We start from the raw sequence: 7,890 nt of genomic DNA, 5'->3' as shown, positions 1-7,890 counted from the left end.
ATAATGATCCCTTTGGGAAATAACTGTGGGGGCGTTTTTCTTGGCTTTCAGATTGTTCTGATTATTCTGATGGTTACAGGTCAGGACAGGCAAAAGAAAAATGGTGTCAGCTGCATGTCAGTGAAACTGTACACTTACCTCCTACTGATGACATCAATGAGATATGATACCAACCACTGCACCTGCGACACCTACAGCCTGCTCTAATGGCTCTAACAGCACATCATGATCACAGCATTGAACACATCATACATTTGGGCAGGTTTGTAGGAATGAGAGCTGCTCAGTCCAAACTGGCTGAAAGCCTCCTGTCCTGTTGGAGTCTGTGCTGTGATTGGTTCTCATGCAGTGTTCTTCTACACCACCTGAACTCTCACTTTACTCAATATTTACTGGCTGTATGAAACTCGCCTCACACAAACACTTCTTTCTGTGCTTTTTCTATCAAAGTGCTTTCTGTCTAACGCACACACATCCACAGTCCAATGCATCTAACTTTGTGTTCCTGTCCCGCCCGAGGATATTTAGCATGCAGCCTGGAGCCGCCAGGAGTCAAACTACCAACCTCCAGGGTCTTAACAGGTGCCCGCTCGACCTCCTGAGCTGTGAGAGTGAAAGGATGAAGGTGGGACTCAGGAGCAGGAGCAGGGAGGCAGCTGCAGCCTTCATGCTGTCTGCACTGACTGAGAGACGCCTCCAGCTTCCCTTTGATCTCATCGGGTGTGTGCTCTCTGTGTGAGTGTGCTGCTGTGTTACTCTGATGAGTTGCTGAGGCTGTGATGATTAAACAAGCTGTTATCATCATGAAGAATCCCCTCCACCCTCTGCACCACCTACTGGACAGTCTAACAGGTAACTTTGCTGCCTGACACTCTACAGTGCACGCATCGCCTGCATCCACCAGTGAGACAAACGTCTAAATCTAAACTCTCGTACAGAACTTAAACCCTTTGCTTTACTATTGAATTGTTCTTGTCAAGTTCAGATTGTGGTGCAGTTTCAAAGTGACACAAAAATCTGTTGGTGACTTGTAAATCTTGTCAAAGCACAGAGACGCTACGAGCCCCTCACTGCTCCTCACAGAGACCAGAGGAGGGTGGATGAACTGTTGGTCTTTGCTGATGGGTTAGATGAGACGTCACACAGAGGGTCTGTCACAGGGATGTCAGGGGGTCCTGGTGTCCCACAGCAACCACACATGGCAGCAGGTCATGTTATTGATGGCATCGTTGTGTAACTGTGTGTGAATCAGGACGTATTAAAGAGTCTCCTTTACTGTTTGGAACTGCCCAAAGCTTCCTGATCAACACTTCCTGCTGCACTTTCAGATCCTCTCTCTGCTCACAGGAGAATCAAACCACTGACCTTTGACCTCTGACTCCTCTCAGCGTGTTTGCTCTGCAGCTTGTAAACGATGACATAATGAAACATGTCGTTACAATGATGTCAGATGTTGGTGTCGCTGACGTTAAAGTCACAGTTGTAGATGACGAGAGCAGAAGTGTCGTGTTCAGGTGTGACGCAGCTGCTGTCATTAGATTTAAATAGAAGCGAGCGTCCAGCCAATGAGATCAGTCCTGCTCTGTGTGCTCTCTCCTGGTTGGTCTGTGGATGTTTCCATTACAGGTTATTTCAGTGCGGTTGGGGGTGTGGCGTCCTGATGGTGTTCCTCCTTCAGCTCGGCTCTGTTTGTCGGGGTCGTAGGTCCAGTGTTTGAGTTTCTGTAACTTCATGTTTTTGGTGAAATGTTCCTGGTTCCTGTTACCATGACGTCTCAGTGTTGTGTCTCTGGGCTTCTTGTAGGTGACGTCTGGTTCTTTTGTCCTCCTGGTCCTCTGTGAGTTTTGTCCTTTGGTGTCCCTGTTATGAAGTCAGTCAGGTGTCTCTGTGTGGGCACCTGTGTGAGGTTAGTCTCTGTGTTATTGTGAGTCTCTGGTCTCGTGCACTTTGTGTTTGTGTCTCTCCTGCTGTGTGTTTATTGTCTCCTGTTGTTCATTTCATGCTTCACACTCATGCTGTGTGATCTCTCACACAGCATGAGTGTGCTCTGTGTTTCTGTTACACGTCCCTAGTTTCTTCATTTAGTGCATGTTGTTGTATTAAGACTAGTTTGAGTTTATCAGGCAGTCGGATTCATGTTTCCACACTTTCATTCATTCATTCACCTCAAAAATGAATTGGAGATTACTGATGGATGAGTGAACAGATCAGAGACTCTGTAGAGTTTGATGTTTTTAACCTTTCGAGTCATCGAGAGGCTCCATCAGCTCAGTGGTGAGGTTGTTGTCAAAGCCCTCAAAGCCCTTTTAACCAATAGAGCTCATCCAGGTCTTTAACAGAAGCTGCAGGTTAACTCTGCAGATCCAACAGCAGCGTGATAAAGAACGATACATTCGTTCAGACTACAATAAACACATTCAGTTACAGAGTCACAGGTAAGGGTCTCGTACTGTGATGTAGTGCAGGAACTTTTATATTTACAGTAAAGTAGAAATGAAGCTGGTTAAAGAGTAAGTCAGGCTGACATTGTGTGAGAGAGGAGTGCAGACTGCATTAATAACTAACATGTACACTATAAACACAACTGCATGAGGGTGAAATACAAATCCTGTTTGGGCTCTTGTGGCTCACAGGTGAGTTCAGGCTGAAGACTCGTCATCCAGACTGATGGAGAGCAGCAGGAAGCACTTCCTGAAGTAGCACTAAAGCTTGTGAATGAATTGTTTCACAGCACGTGCAGTCCCATTAAGAGATTAAAAACAAATAAAAGACTTTAAACGAGCCTCACATGTACAGGTAGGCCGTGGAGTGAAATTAAAATGGGCTAATGTGCTCAGACTTGTTGCAGCACAAGCTGCAGACTCATAATGGATGCATCAGTAACCCCACAATAAAGTGCGTTACAACAATCCAGCCTAGATGCAACAAAGGCGGGTTACTGTCTCAAAAAGCTGTTTGGATCAAACAGGAAGTCGCCCCGTGTCTTTTATTGCTAGGAAGGAAGCTTTTTATGCAAGAAGGGAGCAAGAAGGTGAGATGTTGAGGGGATCCTCACGTGCATTATTCTCTCTCATGGACAAAATGACTCAATGCTGTCCAGAGAGACGAATCCCCGATGCTGCTAGAATGCTTCCTGATCAGTTAGCTGAAGGTGCTGATGGACACTTTCATCTTCTTCCCGTGCTAAACCACCATGCTTAAAAGTGTTTGAGTTGACTGAAGGCTCAGCGTGAGAAGTCTGAGCCCAGCAACATGTTGTGAGGAAGTCTGTTGTTGCGTGTTGTCTTCACTGATCTCTGATGTGTGTAAGGCTCTGGTCTCCTTCTCTGTGGTCCTCTGATGCTGTGTTGAAGCTCTCTGTGGACCAGGGTTGTTGCTCTGACTGCAGCAGCTTTCCTTTGGTTTGCTGGTGGTGTGCATGCTGATCCAACATCAATGTGCAGTGACTGGTGAACAAATGCACATGTGTGTAACCATGTTATTGTAGTTTTACTTTGTCTGCACTAAATGAGTCAGTTTGGCCTCATTTTCACCAAACAGAAACTTGTTTCTGTGACTGAGTTTGATTTCATCTCTGCACATGTTAATGTGACTCATCAGGTCCAGCTGCCCATCAGGAAGCTTCTGTGTAGAACAAAGGAGGTGAAACGGACTAACTCGGTGGGGGAGGGGCTTCCTGCTTCCAGGAAAGGTCCGGCTGTGTATCCTTGCTGATGGTCATCATCAGTGTGTGTGGAGTAAACAGCTATAACACAGTGGTCAGCACAGTCAGACTCTGACTCCATCACCTTCATCCTGAGCTGATGGAGTCCTGACACCTGCTCAGTGTGTTTAACATTTTTCTCTGTGTGTGGATGTAAATGTTTGTCCGTTTGTCCTGCAGCGTCAGCTTTTGGTCCTGCTCAGTGCTGCGACTCTCAGCTTGTGTTTCTATCCTGCACGTCTCGACATGATGCTCCTGAAACTGTTTCCTTTCCTGCTTCATCTGTTTCCTTAAAAGGAGTTTAGACCGCGAGCCGTTGCTGATAAAGGGAAGTGATGGACTTCCAGTCTGTGCGGGTGATGATGAGCAGCTCTCAGGCAGGACCAGTATCATGGGCATGAACAGAGTCAGGATCAGCTTTACCATGAACACAGACAGCTGACACATGTTGATGTGAGGAGCTGTTGATGCTACATGTCTGCTGTGTGCTGCTGTGATTGGGCAGCTCTGCTTCATAGGTCCACCCAGCAGCGTACACAGGCCTTGAAGGGTGGAGAAGGTGGAGCTTATCAGAGCGCACTGGGATGGAGCTGTTGTGCAGTTGCCATGGTGATGCTAGCATAGTACAGTGTGTATATGTGAGGACTCAGGAGAGGCCCTCTCTCTCTCTGTCTTATTTCTTGTGCTCTGCCTCGTTGTGTTGAAGCTCTGACACCCTGAGGTTACTTTGCACAGACTGTTCATGTCTTTATCACAGAGCAAACTCCAGCAGAGTCAGCAGATCCTCATCTCCCCACCACACATGTTTCTGTGGTGATGCTTGAGTCAGAGTTGGTACATGTTTAGTCAGCGAGTAGGAAAATCCTCTCAGTGGTTCTTACTGAATAATGTTAAAGAGGAAACGTTTCATTAAAGTCAGAGTTGTGATTTTCCGTGTGTAATGTTGCTGCTACGGCAATTTCCTCCACCCAAACTGAAAGCAGCTGAGTGCGGAGGCAGGAAGATAAAAGCATCACTGATGAACTTTAGTTACACGCAGTAAGAACATGACTGTGACTGTAATCTGATTACTGAATGTATTAGAGTATCAAGGACATGCCTGAATTCTGTCTTTGTGCTCATTGTTGCTCTCAAACTGTGAAACACCGTCAGCTGACAGAAGAAAAACTACACCTGCCAGTGTAAACATTCATTTACTCCACTGTAATGATCATCCCTGACTGTCGTCCATCACCGTGTGTTGGTGATGAAGTTTATTTATAAATCTCCTAACTCACACGAGTGTTTACTTTAGTGTTTTCAACAGCTTTAACTTTATTCATATATATTGTTAATATCAGCCTCCTTTCATGTCTCGTGGACCGAACTGTTCAAACAACGTGGGACAAAAAGGCTTCAACTTATTTCACAAGTCATGATTTTGGGTTATTATGGAAACATTTTGACTGAATTTACAGGTAATATATTGATTAGAGTTCATTTATTCTTTCGGTGTTGTTGTCTCTGTTTCCTGGGGGAGGACGTGCTGGATTACATCTCTCGGGTGGACTGGTGGTGTTGGGAAGACGGAGGTCTGGGCTTCTCTACTTAGAGAACACGAGCAGATAATTGGAAGAAGAAGAATCAGGAAGTTGAAATTCTGACTTTGTGTTTTCAATGGTAGAAAAGATGTTTCAGTCTTCTTTTGTCCTTTCCCCTCACACACTTAGATTGCTCCTCAGAGGCAGGGCCGTGCAGAGACGTTTGAAGGGGCTCAAAGTTAAAAAACCAGGCTGGAGAACAACAACACACATTCATCAAGAACCTCATATGGAACCACATCCTGTTACATCACTGTGATCATGTGACGATGCAGAGCAAACGTAGCCTGTGTTTTACCTGATGGGTACAATGTTGCTGTCGGTCTGAGACATTACAGAGTCCACAGGAGAGATGGGAGCTGATTAAACACGTGTTATGAGATAATAATAAAATGACAGTGCTTGGAAACACAAGGCAACAAAACTGTGAGGAATAAACTCTGCCTGTGAATCACTGTCTGACTCTTCCTCCTTCCATCTTCTCTCCACGTGCTGCCCATCTGAGAACACTTTGCTATTGCATTGATCTGTTACTTAAGTATCCACACATGACACCTTTACACCTGATCCATAATAAAGTGATGATAGAAAGATATTATAGAAACAGAGCCCTGCAGCTTACTGTGAAACTAAAGATGTTCCCTAAAACGGTGCACAGACCTACAGACCCGCCTGCTGTACAGCAGCTGACGAGCATCACACAGGTGATGTTTGTCGCGCTGTTACACACACAGCACGCTCGTCTGTTTCAATTCATCAGTTGCCACAAAACAGCTGAACGTGTCCATAATAAGCTGACACTGCTGTGTGTTACAGGCTACAGTGTGCGCTGTTCACCTGCTTACTGGTTTCCTTTGCATCAGTCTGTCTCCCAGTTTGTCCTACAGCTCTGCACCACCCATGTGGTTCTTTGTGAGCTCGTTCCCACCTCGTAACCAGTGCACTCTGCCGTTAAGAGCCATCATTGGTTAATGGTAGTCATGTGACTGCTGCGAGCCAGCTCGTTTTATTTAACAAAATTGTGATTAATAGTTAAATATTCTTGTTGAGGGGCACAGACAGGACTCCACACACACATGAAAAGAAAAACCCTCAAGAAAAGGCCACTGGTGGGACCCATAAAGAAGCACTCAAGCCCCCCCCACCCCCCACATGCCTGCTTAGATATGCCAGATGTTCTGATGTGCTGATGAATTTGAAGTGATTTAGTTTGAGGAACTGATCTGGAATCGCTCTAAAGATTTTCAGTGTTTGTTTGCAGCCTGGTGGGCCTCTGTTTTTATACCCGTCATGTTCCTGACCCGATGCCAGATGATGTTTCTGCAGCTCTTTATTTTTATTCATATAAAACATGGAGTTTGTTGTCATGTTTGCCTTTTGCTGCCAGCAGGTTCAAATAAGCTTTTTAAATATTTTCTCAGTTTAAACATTTGATGTTTTTTCTCAGTCGTCTTGAGATTTTGTTTCATTTATGAGATCATCACATTCTTTCAGTCCCATGATCCACAGACAGGACAGACTCAAAGACATCAAACTCATGTTTGGATCTGTGTTAGTTCATTATCTGATGCTCGTCAGCTGCAGAAATCCTCTCAGGAAAAGAGTTTCAGCTCTTCTTCAGGGTCACAGTGATGCGTTCAGGAACACCTGTGAAACACAGCAAACTGAGTTCTGCTTCTCTCAGTGGGACGCTCGAGTGTTTGGGTCCCTCTGTGGTTCGCTTTGCTGGCCTCTAGTGGGCACGAGGTGAACTCATCGTGTTGGTGTCAGCTGTATTTGACAGCAGCCACCAGTCTGCAGTTCTGTATTTGAACCTTTGAATCTCCACAAGTGCAGATATGAAACACAGCTGGGAATGATTCTTTTTGTGTATGTGGACGTAGTCTGTGGGTGGCAGTAATGGGGGTGCCCCACCTTTTCCCCTATGACAGCCTCCCCCACTTAACCCTGAGCTGGACAAAGAAAAAACGACGTCTTGTATTTGGCAGCTGTTACATCAGACACTGTGACACAAACACCTGATGACTGAACAGGTTTCCTGACAAACTCATTTTTATTTTGCTCTGAGACATTTTCACTCACACAGCCAAGGGCGTAGATTTGGCATGGACGGAAGGGACGTGTCCCCACCAATAATTTGATCTATTCAAGTAAAGAAAAACAACCCGATAGAAAGAAAGAAAACGATCTCCCAGCGGTGCAGAAAGAGTTAAATTACGTTCTTTACTGGAGTGCTACGTCATGTGACAAATATGGCCAATGTGATTGGCTGAGCCTTTCAGGGAGCTCTGTTTAGTTTTAGCAGCGCCAAGCCTGCGCTGTGAGGAGGAGAGGAGGACGGCAGCAAAGAGGAAGAACCTGGATATAAGAAAGTATTTTTCAAAGAAACCTTCAAGTCACTTAAAGCCAAGTTCACTCATAAAATGTGTCACAATAACGTCACAGGCTATGCTAGGCTTTGGCCCACATCAGTCTAAAACTGTATGTAACCATGAATAACGTGTTTTGTAAACTGCACAACAAGCAGCACTATTAGCTCTCTCAGTCTCAGAGCAGCATTTCTAATTTTGATTGAAGCTGTCAGAGAAAACGCAGCCTCGAGCAGCC

Source organism: Haplochromis burtoni, unplaced genomic scaffold (genome assembly GCF_018398535.1).
Source record: "Haplochromis burtoni strain Fernald_Lab_line unplaced genomic scaffold, NCSU_Asbu1 Contig_1401, whole genome shotgun sequence".
Lineage (NCBI taxonomy): Eukaryota > Metazoa > Chordata > Actinopteri > Cichliformes > Cichlidae > Haplochromis > Haplochromis burtoni.
This window is presented reverse-complemented; position numbering follows the sequence as displayed.